The 18,648-nt window shown below is 38.9% G+C and overlaps 1 protein-coding gene across 4 annotated transcripts in view; it reads left to right on the top strand.

Annotated features, from left to right (window-relative positions):
- The window catches only part of CNTNAP4 (contactin associated protein family member 4), a 255,955-nt gene that overhangs the window by 85,985 nt on the left and 151,322 nt on the right, over window positions 1–18,648 (top strand). The window contains exon 1 of one of the 4 annotated variants that reach the window (XM_045443604.1): window positions 8,775–8,901. The exons of the other annotated variants lie outside the window; for them this stretch is intronic. The gene's annotated coding sequence lies outside the window, so the exon portion shown is untranslated. Of the gene's footprint in view, window positions 1–8,774; window positions 8,902–18,648 lie in introns of those variants that run through there. 4 annotated transcript variants of the gene reach the window in all.

Consider the following 18,648-nt stretch of genomic DNA (forward strand, 5'->3'; position numbering starts at 1 on the left):
GGATTTGCCTAAGATACCCGTAGCATTGAAAATATGTGAGGACTGGTAGGAGTTTACCCAAGGGATACAGGAGTACTGATGCATAGGGGCACTTGGACCCCAATGTTTATAGCAGCACTCTCAACAAGAGCCAAATTATGGAAAGAGCCTAAATGTCCATCAACTGATGAATGGATAAAGAAATTGTGGTTTATATACGCAATGGAGTACTACGTGGCAATGAGAAAGAATGAAATCTGGCCTTTTGTAGCACCGTGGATGGAACTGGAGAGTGTGATGCTAAGTGAAACAAGTCATGCAGAGAAAGGCAGATATCATATGTTTTCACTCTTATGTGGATCCTGAGAAACTTAACAGAAACCCATGAGGGAGGGGAAGGAAAAAAAAAAAGAGGTTAGAGTGGGAGAGAGCCAAAGCATAAGAGACTCTTAAAAACTGAGAACAAACTGAGGGCTGATGGGGGGTGGGAGGGAGGGGAGGGTGGGTGATGGGTACTGAGGAGGGCACCTTTTGGGATGAGCACTGGGTGTTGTATGGAAACCAATTTGACAATAAATTTCATATATTGAAAAAAAAAAAGAAAATATGTGAGGAAATGTATATAGTCAATAATGGAACTTAGTAAGCTATAGTTTATAGAAAAATAAGTAACATTTTTATATCAAAATGGATTCCCGATGAATTGAATATTTGAAAATAATACAGGGGCTCTTGGGTGGCTCAGTTGTTTGAGCGTCTAACTCTATATTTTGGCTCAGGTCATGATGTTGAGATCGAGCCCCACGTTAGGCCTCCCAATGAGCATGGAGCCTGCTTGGGAACCTCTCTCTTTCCCTGTGTTCCCCTGCTCACACACTCTCTCTAAACAATAATAATACAGACATAGAAAAAAATAATAGAAGAAAACACAAGATGATGAATAGATAACACACATAATATTGGAAGGCACATGTCTTTCTAAGCAAGAGAACCAAACCCAGGTGCCATCGAGGAAATGATGAAAAATGAGATAATATTTAGAGAGCTGCATGAAAAAATAACATAAACAATATTAAAAGGAAGAGTATAAATTGAAAAATATTTGTAGCCTCTATGATGGCAGTGCCCACTTTGATTCACCAGCAGCAGTGGTCCTGGGTTGAGATTGATATTCAGATTGACAATGACTGAATGGACTTCATTTACCTGCAAGTTTACTTAGATTTAAAAAGCCAAAACATAAGAGACTCTTAAAAACTGAGAACAAACTGAGGGTTGTTTGTTGGGGGGGGGGGGTGGGAGGGAGGGGTGGGTGGGTGAGGGGTATTGCAGAGGGCACCTGTTGGGATGAGCACTGGGTGTTGTATGGAAACCAATTTGACAATTTCATATTTAAAAAAAGGGATACAGGGCAGGCAATATCACAGTGTGCACAGCAACAGCATAATGGATGCTTAGTTACACTGAACAGCTTCTAAATATCCCCACAACTTGAATTGGGATAAACGTGGTCACCATGGGCAAGGCTGAGTAGGTGTGACCACCACAGATCAGGAAAGCCATCAGCTTCAGGGCACCTTCAGCTTTCATACCTTGCCAATGACATGACTCCTCAGAGATACCTGCCAACCCCCTTTTTGTTTCGGCGTGACTGCATCTCATCACTCCCAACGTTACTCACTGATTACAGGTGGTGTCTGTCGTTCCCAAATGTTGCAGCTTATTTGAATTCTGATACCCAGGTAGCATCCATGCCAATCAAATAGTATTTGGGATGGAAACCAGGTATTGGGATTTTAAAGAAATAGTACGAGGCGATTCCAATTTGCTGCAAAGTGTAGGAACCATTGAATTACTCCATAAACACACTTGACAACCAAGTATAGATTCTTAGTTCAGTACAAAGCATAATCAGCAGGATGCCGATGTATCTTAGATCCAGTAAACTCCTGTGCATTCCTCGAGTATATGTTGCAAGAAGAATTTGGCTAAAGATCAATGCTAGGTAAAAAGAGCTATAAACCAGATGTTAACTCAGTCCTTCTAATGAGAAAGATGGTCTAATATGGTAGCCACTAGCTATCTAGTGCTATTTAAATTTAAAACTCAATTAACTAAAATGAAAGAAAATAAAAATAAAGTTTCTCAGTCACGCTGGCCACATTTTAAGTGCTGAATAGCTAGCTGGATGAAGCCATTGGTTACTGTATTAGTGCAGTTATAGAACATGCCCATTATCTCCGAAGATTCTATTAGCACAGGTACAAAATACTCTTGAAAATTAATAATAAAAAATAAAGCTTTATTTTTTTAAAAAAGGAAGCAAAATATAAACAGACACTGCCTAGAAAGGAAAGGATGATATGTAAGTATGTGCAAGCGTCTACCACCTCATTCATTATTGAAGACATGCGCATTAAAACAGGTGTCAGTGTGGTTTATATACACAATGGAGTACTACGTGGCAATGAGAAAGAATGAAATATGGCCCTTTGTAGCAATGTGGATGGAATTGGAGAGTGTTATGCTAAGTGAAATAAACCATACAGAGAAAGACAGATATCATATGTGTTCACTCTTACGTGGATCCTAAGAAACTTAACAGGAACCCATGGAGGAGGGGAAGGAAATAAAAAGAGGTTAGAGTGGGAGAGAGCCAAAGCATAAGAGACTCTTAAAAACTAAGAACAAACTGAGGGCTGATGGGGGGGTGGGAGGAAGGGGAGGGTGGGTGATGGGTATTGAGGAGGGCACCTGTTGGGATGAGCACTGGGTGTTGTATGGAAACCAATTTGACAATAAATTTCATATATTTTAAAAAAAATAGGTGTCAGGTAGCATTCCCTAAAAGACTTGAATAAATGAGAATGTTGGAACTACAGTGTTCTTTGGACATAATTTGCCAAGTTGTTTTGTGTAACAAAGTAATGTCTTCTTTAGTTTTAATAGTTACACATTTAATATGATGACTCTTCTTACAAAATTTTAACGACGATATGAAAACCGTGGTATTATGGGTACTACTGTTTAACACAAGAGGAAGCTAAAAATTGATTTTAAAGAAAAGCATCTAAAAAGCTTCTGAGAAGGATGAACACTTATTATGGCCCAGAATCTTCTGTCGATAGGTTTGTAAATAATATAAGTTAAGGTCTATAAATAAAAGAGTGGAGGGATTATTTGCTCAAATAAAAAGAACTACTCCAGGCATTATTCTATATGCATTATATATTTATTCAGTTAATCTTCACAATCCAGTGAGTTAGGAATTCTGATAATGCCCAGTTTGTGTATACGAAAACAGAGATGTGAAGGTTATTTTCCCAAGGCCACACAGCTAAATGGGGCAAGATTTTGCTCCTCAGGAACCTGGCTTCTATATCCCCTATGTTACAGGTCAAAATACTATGTGTATGAAATCAGCATTTTGAAGGAGAACCCAAATGATTTAAGACACAGAAAACATTGCCATAGGGAGTCCAAAACAGTGTTGCCTAATGCTTTAAATCTATCCAGGTATATAATCTGCACCAAAAAGTAACCCAAACTCTAGGGGTTAATCCTGCAAGCTCACTTGCATTGTACATTTGAAATGTATGCAAGAATATTCACTGCAACGTTGTCTGCAGCAGCAAAATGATATTGATTGAACCCAGCAGCCGTATATCACTCGCTTAAATAAATTATAGCACCTCCACCCAATGGAATAACTTATGGCCATCAAAAACAGATGATGCAAGAATATGCTAGCCATTTCTGGAGTGGATTCCAAAACTGATGTGAAATTTTGAAAGTGAGCGGACATTTGATGGTAAAGAGTGAATCTTAGGGACTGAAGAGGAAGAGATTGGGGAGGGTGGGCGATGGATGGAATATTTATTTATGGAAGCACAGGTAAAGATTAGATTTATATGAGGTTTCAAATAGGGCAAAGTAATCTGGATGTGAAAGAAACAAAGGAGAACAAATAGAGGAGAACAGGTAGGAAATAATTCAATTATCAAATTTTTAAGAAAAACAGTGAATATTTCCTACTTGTTGTATAATGCTATAATATTTAATGATACTATAAAGCCTACGTGAGTTATCAGTCTGTAGCATCATATGATATTTGTTAATGCTTATTTTAGTAGTGGTCTAAAAAATATATTTGTCTAATGGGTGGGTGGCAGTCTGACGTGCATGTCATTAGTCTTTGATCATGTTATTACAGATTAAAAAATACTTGAGTTCTGATGCTAAATTGATCTCTGAGTCAGTGCCCAGTCAGAAAAACCAGAATCGCTCCAGGCCTCTGAAACTGCACAGTCATCAGAGGAAATTGGTTACAGGTGACGGAAAAGCTGATCGGCCAAACGTGAGGCGGTGAGACGACTCAGAGCTTAGTGACAGCAGGAAGATGCTATAACGCCAAGGGCCGGAGGGAAAAATGAGAAGGTCATGCCTCCAGAGCTTAGAGGCTGACGTTGTCTATTAGTGCTAGAATCCTGGCAGCGGCTTCCCAGTAGAGGATTGGAGAAGCAAGGGTGTCCTTTGGGAGCAGGAGCCTTGTGAAAAAAAGACTCAGCCACTACCAAGAAGCTTCCCAGGCAGAGCAAGAGTGGGGAGAAGTATCCTGGCCCCTCCCTGCCCTTCACCTGCCCACCTCTCCCCAGCTCTGGGCTGGAAGCTTGCTAAACCAGGAGCCTACAATTCTCAGTCAGCATCACTCAGCCCTCGCATGCCTCAGAACAGAGCAGGGAAAGGGTGATACGTGGTTCTAAGTGAAACAAGCAGATGACCAGCACAGCCCTAAGGACAACTCACCTCAGTGTGCTGCTTTTTGTGTCCTTACAGAACGAGGGTGCAGGTAGAATCCAGGTACTTACTGAGTGCTGTCTCATTCCCTTCCAGCTGCAAAATTGCATGCTTCCCCATCGACCCATAAAGAAAGTAGATCAATAATATTTTGATACCGAAGAAACTGAGATTTAAGATCCTAAGTTCCGATCTAAGTTCATGTGAGTAGTTAGAACTTTTATAAAGTTTTACATTGAGCTCTCTTCCTTCCTAATATTGGTAAGTACGCAAAGCTAGCAAAGAGCAGTATTGCGACATACTGAGAGAAGGGAATCCGTGGTGAATATTCAGATCCTTGGTTTAGGGTCATATTTTACACATAATCTACTCTCAGGCGGTAGAATGATGCTAACTTTAATAGACTGTGGATTTAATCCTTTTTTGTTTCTCAACATATGTATTGTAGTTCAAGGTGTAGGTTTGCTTTCAGTGCTGTCAGTGTGGGAGAGTTAGCATTGCTCTGTTCATCAGCAAACGTTGTGCAGGTAAAGGCCAAGGCTCGCTGCAGAGGACTAGGTAGAAGGGCATATATGTGGATTAATACACATTTGTTGTTGCCTCCGGGATGGGGTAACTCCATGCATTTGGTGTACAAAAATCAGCATGCCACTCTATTTTACTGAAATGTTTTGCTTGGCTGACAGGCCTGAGGGCCTGTCCAACCCCAAACCTGGTTCGTTTCATTGACCGCTCCCTTGGGTAGGGTGAACCACACCTCCGGACTCCCCTACTCAGTGATTGCTCTTAGGACATTCACCAGGGTGCCTTGTGCTCTCACACTTCTCTTGTGGGTATACTCTTCATTTATCTCAGGCACGCTTGCCAAATATGCTTCAGTTCATCCCCTCCAACTTGGGGCCTTCTAACCACTTACTTTCTGGTCCCTCCTGCCCTATCACTTTTCCTGTGTTCACTAACTCATCACCAGGGTCTTGTTTCCAATGACATCTGTGATAGTGTCATTTCCACGGAGTCCTTATGGATTACTTTGCATGGTTTGTATAACCTTAATCGACTGGATTTCAAACGCATTCATGTATTTTTCATTCTCTTTCACTGTACTTACACATTTTCCTTTATTCCAAATTATACACTCACTACAAATAAATACCCAAATGCTACTGGCTAAAATGCATACCATTTCTTAATTAAGGCTGTGAATTTCTAGGAGATAGAAACCATGCTTTTTTTTTTTTTTTTTTTTTTTTTTTTGCTAATGTGGTTTGGAATACATATGAATAATATCATGATAGTAAAAGGAAACACTTTTGTGATTACTTAAGGTCCAAAGTACAAAAGTCTGGTGATGTGTCTGCCGGTTGACAAGGCAGAGGTATGTGTATGTACTGAGATGAGGCATCCATATAATATTCTGTATGAATATGTAGAAGAAAAACTCTTAGTCATAAGAATCAGAACTTGAACCAAATGTCTTTATCCATCCATATTCCCAATTGCCTTTAGGAGTTATACCTCATTGCCTAAGATTGTCTTTGTATATAATTATCCGCATCTAACTACTTTCAGAAGCATTCACAAAGAATAATCCTTTGGCCAATTTAGAAGAGTCATGCTTTAGAAAAGATTCAAATGTTAGGGCATTTGTGCAGAAGTAGCTGTGAGTATGAAAAGGAGAACAGAGGAAGCAAAAATACTAGGAAATATTCTACAGAGCTGTGTCTATAAATCAGAGAGATGCAGCTCAAAAGAAATCATATTTGATTTGTATTCTGCAAATGAAATTTTTATTTGGCTGTGAACGCCTATCTCCCATTCTGTATTTCTTATTGTTATTATTAATCTCTCATACCGAAAGGTTGTCTTCTCTTTGGAATCTTGAACATTTTAAGTACTTAATAATAGGGTTCTTTTTCAATAAGAGAGAGAGAAGACAAAAATTGCTGGAGCAGTGCAAAGAGATCCTCAGGGAGCAATGGCTTTATTACAATATGTCAGAGTCATCATGAGTTGGGGGTGGGCTGGGGAATAGCAGTTTCAGGAAAAACTTGTATTTATTTTAGCAAGTTGGTGGAAAGTTGCAGAAGAGTGTCCCAAGAGCTGCAAAGCTATTATGGTAATAGAGGTTCCATCTTTACACTCTGAAATAAAAAGAGGTAAAAAAAAATTTTTTTTTCACGATGTCACTTTGGAAATAGATTTTCTACCCTTAGATTAGAATAAATGCATGAATTAATGAAGTTCACAATGATGTTTACACTCTCCTTGAAAATCTGCATGTTGGGGTGCCTGGGTGGCTCAGTCGGTTAAGCATCTGGATGCTTCGGTTAAGCTTTGGATTCTGTGACTTCCTCTCTCTCTCCCCCTCCCCTGCTTGCACCCTGTGCCTTTCTCTCTCTCTCAAAAATAAATAAAACATCTCAAAAATAAAAAAAAAAAAATCTGCATGTCAAAGATGACAGATAAATACTGAAACTTCTCTAAATTAGAAATTGTTCTGTCCGGTCCCCTTTTCCCCATAAAATCAACCCCCCTTGGATACATGTGCAGACAAACACTGAATTTTCAGGGTGCCGACCCAGAAAAGAACCTCCCCATGGCTCTGAGAGCGCAGCATAGGCTGGAGACCGCAAACGGGCACCTGTGGTACCACGCATGTGCAGGAGCAGAGAGCGTAGATTCTTAGTTTGATGCAGGGTTGCAATGTGCAGGCATAACTGTGGTGGAGGACAGCAGGACAAGGACACTGTGGGCTGGCAAAAGCATAGAGGAAGGGCAGTAGAGAGTTAGCACCATAAGAAGGAGGAGGTGAAGTCGAGGGGGCCCTGGCAGAAGACTGTATTAGTCGGGGTTCTCCAGAGAAATGGAACCAACAGGATGTACATAGATTTATTTTAAGGAATTGGCTTATATGATTGTGGAGGTTTGATGAGTCCAAAATCTGCAAGGTAGACTGGAAAGCTAGAGGACCCACAAAAGAGTTGCAGTTTGCGTTCCAAGGGGTCTGCTGCCACAATCCCCTCTTCTGGGGAAATCAGGCATTTTTCTACTCAGGCCTTCCAATGATTGGATGAGGCCCACCCACATCTGGAGAGTAATCTGCTTTATTCAGAAGTCTACCGATTTAAATGTTAGTCTAATAAAAAAATACCTTCACGGAGACATCTAGAATATCGTTTGACCCAATGTCTAAGTACTGTGACCTAGTCAAGTTGACACAGAAAATCATCACAGACATGGAAGATGTCAAAGGAACAGTGGAGTTATTGGGGCTAAACAGCAAATAAGAATGGGAGAAAAAGAAATATCTGGCGGCCTATGATCAAAGAGTAGAATATAAGCACTTACCATTTTAAAAGTGGTGCAATCATAGGAAATGATTAAGGACCAAGATATGGGCAGGGAAATGTTTAAAGAGGAGCAGGCGAAGGCGGTCCACGTCCAGGATGTTTTAAAGAGCGTCCAAAGGATACAGAAGCAGAGAGATTGCCATGGACATGAGGTGACCTGTTGTTTGGGGAGCACCCGAGCCGAGGGGGGCAGGATTTGCTATTCTCTGCTGATATTCATAAAAAAGAGAAGATAGTATTTCCTCTCTTTTTTTTTTCTTTTGTTGGCTTATTTTCATGAGGAAGAAGGAAAAATTATATGAAATTGCTAGGAGACCTATAAAAATACTTACTGACCCCATGGATATAGAGATTTTGGGAAAAGTATGTAAACTTCACATTAGATCCCAAAGTGCTAATTTGGATGTCATGGGACATGTGAATCTCTTTTGGAAACACCCTCACAGACACACCCAGAAATCATGTTTTACCAGCTATCTGGGCATCCAACCCTTAGCCAAGAAAAGTTGACATATAAAATTAGCCATCACAGATGCCTTTCACTCTGCAATGTACCACAGCTATTATAGGATCTAATTAAATCCAAGCCCTACTTTCTGGTCCTTAAATCACTCCAATTTACAGAAAGACATGGGAAATAGGAGAAAAGAATGTAAGAGGATCATGATTTTTGCAAGTGACTGTGGAAGGTATTCCAGGGAACTTGACATATCCTGGAAGAAAATGAAATCAACAGGAGCACTGACACCTTACTTCACTTCACTACAGTGTAGAGGTGAGACGGTTTTCTTCCACTAGTTGTCATTCTAATTTTCTTTTCCTTTAAAAATTTAATTTGTAAAATCCATTTTATCTTTTCAACTGTTTTTGGAGTTTGGAGTTGCATTGGTTTTACTTTCTGTCTTTTTCCATTTCTGCTTTTAGCTGAGTTAACTCCAAAATATGCTACTCTTCCTCTCACTGATTTCGTCTTATTATTGCCATTATACCTTGTACATTGCAGCCAGAGGTCACACTCTAATTGCTCAGATGCTGTTTTATCATTCAGGTGAGATACATCTATTAATCATGCTTTTCCTCCCAATAGAACTGGAGATTAACCAAGCGGTGGCATCATCTTTTGAGTGACTTCTGATATTCTGCTGCTGATTTAGTAGTTATGTGCACACATATCAGTTTCAATCACTACTGACTGATCTTAGCTGGTTCTGACCAGGACGGTGGTCCTCATCTTTTCTCTAAATTGATTCATGGATGTGTAATATTCTGACCTCCTGTAGTGTACTTGGGTTAATGACATGTGAAGGATTTCTCTGTGCATAAGTTCAGATTTAAAAAGATACGCTTAACATCTATATAATGGTGTACATCTTGATGACCTCAGGGTATGAAGTCCTTGACTATGAGTATATTTGTCTGTCTAGCTCAATGATATTCAGTCAAATACTTGATGTAGGGAGTCAGAGTTACGTGGTGAATGTTCTACATATTTTTTGAGAAAAATACCGTATCAGCTGAAACTCAGGTTTACTGCAGTATCTCAAGACATTCTAGGTCCATTATATTCTGCTGGAAAATGTTTTCAAAATGACCCAATGCATTTAGGACTAGATACACACTATAATTTATTTTAATTTGAATAAGAAATAATATCTACAGGGCTTGTGGCATGTAGTATGGAAAACTGGTGGGATTGTGGGTGGTGATATTTATGCTTGCTGAGGGAATCATACTGTTTCTGGCATAAGCCTACAGGACCAGGATTTGTTTTTGCTGTCAAACTCCGCACCTCTCTGTATCACATAATTGGTCTTGGTCTCATTGATGAAAATGAACGTTTTAAACTAAGTTCATGTTTCCTTCAGATTGCAAGATTACTTTGAAATCAGTGCTATTATATTTTAAAGGGACATGATGGGCTTATATTTTTTTTCTCTATTTTTTTTTCTGCTGTCCGCCTGTTTTTTAAAAGCTCATGATTTTGTGAATAGACTCAAGCAAAGTATAACAATAAGATGACTCAAGAAGCAAGAAATGACTCAAGCCCAAGAAATGAGCTTGAAACTAAATGTGATTAGGAGATGTCTTTTTTTTTTTTTTAAATATTCATCAATTGCTTATTTGTAACTGGAGATACTACTATATAGTTGAAAAGCTGTTTTCTTACCAGTAGGCATTACTTGGAAAATAACAACATGTACTTGAGCCATGCATAAATATTTAAAGGTTCTGATGATGTAGCAGTTACCAAGGATAGTGCCAATGAGTGCTCAGGAAGTCATATATATATAGGATGCTTCTTCCACACCACAAGCATCAATATGTGCCCCTTAGAATGCTAAGGAAAAATTATGATCTGTCATGAACTCAGTTACTTTAAGTTAGATGTCTGCTATTATAACTGTTACTATACTGTTATTAACTACTGACTGCCCTGGACCTTGTCTTCTGTTACTCTCCTCTGTAAATGTGCTCTGCAACTGCTCAAGTTTTTCTCCATACCTTAGAACCTCTTTTCTCTATCACCCGTTATCATTTACCCACAATTCCTTTGTCCTAAAACCGAAGTTATCAGTACTTTCAACACTTTCTTTCCCAAAATGCATTTCATTTCAGTGGGCTGACTTTTTAACAATTTTAATGAAGGAAACTTTTTTTTTAAGTTGACATTCTCCAGATGCCAGCAGTCCCTAGGGACATCAACACAGAGGCCCCTGGAATCCCTTTGGAGAGATTCCCCAGAGCTGACACATGACACAAGACGCAGTACTCTCCCTGTCTCCCCACCCAAGTCCTTTCCTAGCAGAGACTCTGAGAGCTGTATAGCTGCCTCCATGAGAAGTCATGATAATAATTCTGACATCATTCTAGTGGAAGGAGAAGGCAGGTGGCCAATGATATGTGAGGAGCTAGGCTGGGAAAGGCCCCAAACTTTGCCGTAGGGTATCCTGAACTGTTCCTCTTCCTTCATAGGATTATCACTTTCATCTGGAAAATTCTTCAAGGGTGATGACCATTTAAAAAGATGAACATGTGGCTTACTCCTGCCCCTCACATTTGTTTGATAACCTTGACAAAGACAAGGTGAAGAAAGTGGGCATGGTCTACTGCCATCTATTTAAATAAAGGGAACAGAAATGTATACATATATTTACATATTAGTTTATATTTTTTAAGGAAATGGATAAGCAAGACATTAAAAAAAAGCTACTTCTATGATAAATTCTAAGGGGAGAGATGTAGTAGGAATAGAAGCCACACTTTTCTGAATATACCTGGTTTTTTGGATTTGACTATTAAGTGGTATGCACAATTTAATAATTATACACCAAAGTAAGTAAAAATTTTGGAGCTATTTCTAAAAATTAAAATGAAAATGAAAAAAATAAACCTTGATGTTGAGTTAAAGTCATAAATACACAGGAATTATTTGAGTGGCTTCAAAACACAGCAATATGTGTGTCCTACTGTTTTAGATCCCGTTGACAAAAATGTCTTAGAAGTCCTTTTAATAATCACATTTTGTTAGTGATACTTGTTATATTTTATTTAAAATGTATTGTGATTCTAAAACTAATCCTGATAAAATAGTTAAGTGATTTTATTAGTATTATTAGAAATCATAATTTCAATATAAAAGAGAAATCTAAAATTTGAAGAGCTTAAGTAAATCTCCTACAGTCCTGAACTCCAAATACCCCTTTATCCAAATACCCCCAGACCTCAGGTACCTAGACCCCAAATACCACTTACTCAGAGGGGATCAAGGACTCCCTATGGAGAACGGCTGAATCCAGATCTGGGGTGTGAAATACACAAAATATATGTGGGATGGATATCTTATGCCAGAACACTAGGTTTTAATCAGACAAATTGGAGTCATGTGAAAAAGACCCAGAAACCAACTCAGAAAGGATTTCACTGGCCAAAATGAAACAATTAGAACATTTATAAGAATAATACTAGAAATGGGTTAAAACACCAAGTAAGTTAAACATTTATGAATTAATAATTTGAAAATTTCCTTATTCACCGTCAGTGGAAGATGCTAGGGAATTAACTCATTATTCTGAACATCAGTTCATAAAAAGAAAAATCAAGTATTTTCTACTTTTTCTGATTAAATTGCATCAGAGGGTAACCAGATATTCGCTGAGAGGAAGTTTCTTTTCACTGAAGTATTTTATTTAGATTTTTTAGAAAAGGTTTTGAGAAAGGGATGATAGAATCAGAATATCACCATTTTTTAACCGCTAATGAAATAATGTACTGATCGCTAACATTATAAAAACAGAGGCAACCGGGTGTAACACCACTCCTGATAGATGTATACAGTGTGTTCTTTGAGTAATTCTTGCTAAAAAGTCCAACCCAAGTCAAATCAAGTCTCAAAATCTACCTCCGGGTCTATAAGCTAGAGGGCGACAAAGGGACGTATCTGACACACCACAGAGAGGCAGTCAGCAAACTGTGGGAAACAATAAGACAAATGGTCAGGGACTTTTCACTACACAAACTGGAAGAAAATGAAAGGGAGGTGACTTATAGGTAAAAAGACACTTAAGAGAAACATCACCAAATTTAACTTGTGGAAATTTTTGGTATTCTGGTTGGAACAATAGTGCATGAACACAGCCACTTTCCAAAGATAAGTGGTCATCTCAGGACGCTGGTGATATTACAGAACTATTGTCAGTATTTTAGATGTTAACATTAAATTGCAGTTTTGTTTCAAAAGGAATCCTTATCCTTTAAAGATCTATTTTGAGATATTTATGTATGAAATCACAGGATGTCTGAGACTGAATTTAAAGTAATCTCGTAGGAAAGGAGGAATGTGGGTATAGGTGAAATAAAATTGGCCATGAGTTAGCAATTTTTTATTTTTTTAAAATTTTTATGTTTGATTTTGAGAGAGAGGGAGACAGAGCACAAGCAAGGGAGGGGCAGAGAGAGAGAGGGAGACACAGAATCTGAAGCAGCCTCTAGGCTCTGAGCTGTCAGCACAGAGCCCAACGCGGGGCTCTAACTCATGGACCGTGAGATGATGACCTGAGCCCAAGTTGGACATTTAACCAACTGAGCCACCCAGGTGCCCCAAGTTAGCAATTTTTAAAATCAGATATATGTGTTTTTATTGTTCTCTTCTCCCTACTTGGGTATATATTTGAAAATGACCATAAAATTTTTAATGCCAGATACAGGTTTTCCCCTCTTTAGATTTTTCATAGTCAAGTTTCTATTCTTGCACAATATAATTTTCCTTGCAGTAAAGCCAGCAATGGTGAACACCGTTAGGACCAAGTTACATCAAGTATCAAGATTAATGCGAATTCGTTTGCCTCAGTTGAAAGGAGGTGGTCCAGGCCCAAGTGAGGCCAGTTCTTGATAAAGGAGCGTTCGTGTCGGGAGTGGGGAAGGAGGAGACCAAAGTTCGCTGCTACCACAAAATAGAGAAAAGGAAGGAAAGGCAGATCTGACAGAGAAGAAAAAGGAGAGAAATGGAGAAAAGAAGGGAAATAAGGGGGTGGATCTTCTCTTCCTTCTCCAGCCCCACATCTCAGGCTAAGTGACACTAGACCCCATGGGCCACGTAGCTCTGGTTTTGACTGACTTGCTTTTCGCTTTCCCAGCCCCCCGTGAGATTGAACTCCCTGGTGTCTTCACAAAGAGGTAGATTCCTTCACCTCTTACAGGGACACTCATGGATGGTGATGGAAGTGGTCATGCCAGCCAGGCTTCCTCATAACCTCAAAATCATCTACATTTGTCTAGGCCCTGAAAAATAATTTCAAAAATCTAAAAGCGTACATGGTAACACATTTTCAAATAGTTTTCTTTGATTATGATTAATCAGCATATAAGTCATAGTTAGGCTGTTTTTTCCTCCTAAAATAACTAATATAAGGTAAAATTAGAAAATAGGAGCCACAGGGAAAACATATAGTTTAATACATGAGTTACATTCGAAGTGTGCATTTAAAATGCTTAAAAATCAGTGATTTCATTTATAGTCACTATTCAACTAGCTACAGTATTTTTAAAGAAAAATAGTCTAAGGCATAAATACAGTGAACACGCACATGTGGATTATTCTGACACCTGACAGGCACAATTTGTAGCATTTGAAACTTAGGTGTTAGAAGCATAGTTATGAATCTTTTATTAAAGATCATTTTTTATGACATTATAGTGCTTTTTGTTGATTTGCCTTGATTCCTACTCCAGATTCTTCTAGTCTACTTAAAACAGTAAGAGCCGTACAATAAATATAGTTAATTATCATTATTCGTGACTGTTGTGTTTTGTGAAGTCTTCATGAATGTGGAATTCACAAATACTGAGCTGCGCTCCTGGGAGTAATACAGGGTTAGGTTTCTGCCAGCCTCTGGCCACATTTTCATCAATCAGTCCACACATAGCTTATTTTTTGTGTGTTTCTGTTTAAAGACACTTTATTTAATATGTACTGTTGACTCATTAGCACTGAACACACGGCCAACAGTACTGTAAGTCAGGCCTAGGCAAAGCTTTATCTGTCACAGTATTTTCTCCATGAGGCACATCCCAGCTCCCTGCACTTTAGAAGATGGTACTTTGACACTAATGCTTAGTTGATATTTTAAACAGCAAAATCGCCAACAAAAGTATAAAAATGCAAAATTGTGACACTAAGTAGACCGTGAAAAAGACACTTGGTTTACGGTATGAGAGTTGGAGCAGGAAAGCGGAATGTTGTCTTGTTTGAACTTCATTGGCAACTTGCACCCTGGCCAACCCAAATTTTTGCCTCTGTGCATGTTCACAGATGGCCACAAAAGCACCATGGATATTGATTATGGGATTACAAGTAAATTTTGGTGAGTCGATGAATTTACACACACAGAATCTTTGAATAATGAGGATAGGCTTTAATTTATTGTCTGTCTAAAAACTGGAAAATAGGTCACTAGCTCTGGTTCACTCTTTATATAACTTTTATTATGTTTACACAACCAGCTTCAGGCAAAATTATGAAGTGAGCATATTTTTGTCTCTTGCAAATTGCCTTTTGCCTTCTCTGCGCTACATTTAAAAAAATATTTCAATCTGTGTTTGCTGTCAGTTAGGAATTAATAAGACTAAAAATCAAAATGCAAGGTCCAAAGATAAAGATCATGTCTGTCTTGTTTACATTAATTTTGCAGAGCCTGACTTGGTGTTGGAAACATAATGGGTGCTCAGGAAATATTTAGAAAACATAAATTAATGTGTACCAGCTAATAAATATATCCTACCATGGTAAGCAGAATGGCCCTCCAAAGATGTTCACATCCTAAATCTTAGGACCTGTGAATATTCCATGAGGAGGAGATTTAATGTTGCAGATGGAATGAAAGCTGGTAATCAGCTGGTTGTAGAAGGGCAGATTACCTGGCTTTGTATAGGTTAGCCCAGTGTTATCACAAGGGGCCTTAAAAATCAAAGAATGAGGCAGAAAAAGAGATATAACATGAGGCATGGCTAAGGAAGGAGGCCAGGATTATACAGTGTGAAAATGACTCAATCCGCTGTTGCTGGCTTTGAAGATAGAGGAAGGGGTCCATGAGTCAAGGAATGTAGAAGGGCTCTAGAAACTGGAAAAGGCAGGGAAATGGAGTGTCTCCTGGTGCCCCCAAAAAGGAACGTGGCCCTGCTTGCACCTTGCTTCTTGCCCAGTGACACCTGTGTCCTATTTCTGCCCTCCAGAACTGTCAGGTAATATATTTGTGTTTTAAGCCATGAAATATTTGACAATTTGTTACCCAGCCACGCCACAGAAAAGTAATACACTCACCAAATGGCATTTCTAGTTTAACAAGGGACATCACACGTTTGAAAAGCCTCTAAGACCCCACAGTGAATATTTAGGTAACAATGTCAAACCTCATGGTGAGGGCTGGAACTGATATTTGCAGAGAAGTTCATTCGCAGCCCTCAAATCTCACTGAATCGTTTGGGAGCTCTTCATGAAATTGATTGATTGATTTTGTAAATCCTTTGGAACCAATACTCTATCTTACTTTCTGGCCAAAATAATTGATTTTGTTATCTCACTGTTATGTCATTTTCAAGTGTGAGAGAAATTATAGTTTTATGTATTTATAAATCATGTGCTAAATAATACCTCTTTATTTCTAAAATTTTGTAATCAGGCTTTGGGTAAAATATGAGAAGATCAACCTCGCAATACTCGAAAAAAAAAAGAAGGAAAGAAAGAAATTGCCCTCTGAAACTTGAGAATTAATGTTCAGAATTAATCTAGCAAAGAAGTAATGAAAATTAATGTTGTTTTAAAAACCACCGAACACGGACAAAATTTTGATTACCTATTGTCAGCCAATATGATTTAATAGAGGTTTAGGTAAGGATGATTATGTTGTCAAGAGAATGAAATAGGATGACACAGAGTACGTCTTTCTTTCTTTTTTTTTTTTTTTTTAAGTTTATTTATTTTGAGAGAGAGAGCATGCAAACACAGGCAGGGGAGGGACAGCGAGAGAGGGAGAGAGAGAGAGAATCCCAAGGAGGTTCTGAACTCCATTTTGAGCCTGCTGTGGGGCTCAAACTCATGACCATGAGATCATGACCTGAGCCAAAATCAAGGTGGGTACCTAACTGACCAAGCCAACCAGGCACCCCCAGAGTACTTATTTCTATGGCCTAATACATAGGCTGTACTCAGTAAATGTAAAACTATTGTTACTGTTGAGGATGCTATTTATTACTATGTAAACATAGTAGGATATATCCCCCTCTTGCCTTGTGTTCTAGGCTAGTGAAAATATTTCATTTAAAAATGTATTAATTTTACTGAAACTCAAAACTATGCATTAGTCATATGTCATTAAGATGTGCTTGGGAGTCTATTTTGTCCCAGAGTGAAAGGGTTTATATTTTATTATCAGTTAGTGACTTGAGAGGTTGCATAAAAATTACCCTCAAATATAGGTGGGTAGCAATTACTTTACACATTCCCACCGTGTAGATTTAGCTAAGTCAGCACCTTATGGTGTCAGGAACATTCCTGAGACATTTACCCGGAGAGTTCGTTAGAGTATTGCTGTTGATTTCATCCATCCTCAGAAAGGCAGCAGCATTGTGTACTGCCAGGAATTTGCTCTCCTAGGAAGTCAGCAGTTTTTAAACGTTGGTATAATAATTGAAGCGGAAAGACATACTTTCCCCGACACAGCAAACCACCACTCGTTCTTATTTGAGGGCAGTGATGAAGTGGCAATGAAACATTGAGAAATGTACATGTCGTAGACTACTGATTGAACGGATTTGAAACAAATGAAGGAGACAATCTGGTTCTGGAATCTTCATGTATTTGTTAGTCCACACAAGGTAAAACAAACACCAAGGATAAGGACAAACGAGATACTCAAAGTTCTTTCATGTGTAATACTATGAGTTGTGATAGTATCTCTGGTATAATAATATCACTTCCTGTGATGTGCAAATATTTATCTATTGATTTATTGCCTGTCCTGTGCCAGATGTTTTGAACATTTAATATGTATCTCCGAGTTTCTCTTTGAAACCTACATTCACAGAAATACCATTTATTGACACTTTACATACACGGAAACTGAAATCAGAGGGATTAAATAACCTTGCCAAGTCACACAAAGTGGGTAGTCAGTATCTGACACCAAACTACACGTCTGTCCCAGCATCCTCTGCTGCTAGAGTAGGATCATTCGTTTTGTGCTTCAGACTGTACTATTTGATAAGTACGCCTGTGTATATTCTAGAAAAAAGAAGGAAAATGACTTTTTAAATAGTAAATTACATGTATGTAATGACTATTATACACGTGTATCTAAACCAAAATATTACATATTGATATAATGTAAAGAATGCTGTTTAGTATATAACAGAATATGAGCGTGCACAAAAATGTTTTTACTGGTGGGTAGAAAATGAATCTGGCTAGATACTAGAGAGGCTCAACCGTTAGGAAATGACTGAACAGAATAAAGCTTTCTGTGTGCGTGCGTGCGCTCAGGTAGTGCACATGGTGTCATTTAGGCCACCTGGACGTGAGCGTGTGTCCTAACACGTGTATGCACACGTACACATGTGTGCCATCCAGCCATTCAGCCTGTTTTGTGTTTGTGTTTACCTCTGAAACTAAGATCAGCATCGCGGGAGTTCTTTCCATGGCAGTGCTGACAGCTCCTCTTCCTTCCAGACCCTTGTGTGGGAGCCTCGTTGCCTCAGCATGGTCACCTGTCCTGTGCTCAGTATTCTAATTCTTCTTTCTAGTATGCCTGCCCGAACTAAGGTCTTTTAGCCTGGGTTCCCCCTCCAGAATTGGAGTGCAGCTTATTTATTTGGAAGGTGATCCCAAGAAGCAATATAGGAGAATGGGAAGTAGAGACCGAGAAGGGAAGGCAACTACTAAAAGAGCAGTTTGAACTGGGGCTTCATCCCAGCAGGAATTCTAGGAGCCAGTGCCCGTCATGGCTCGGTGTCCTCCATCCAACGGGCAAAC

This window comes from Leopardus geoffroyi, chromosome E2 (assembly GCF_018350155.1).
Source record: "Leopardus geoffroyi isolate Oge1 chromosome E2, O.geoffroyi_Oge1_pat1.0, whole genome shotgun sequence".
NCBI classification, from domain to species: domain Eukaryota; kingdom Metazoa; phylum Chordata; class Mammalia; order Carnivora; family Felidae; genus Leopardus; species Leopardus geoffroyi.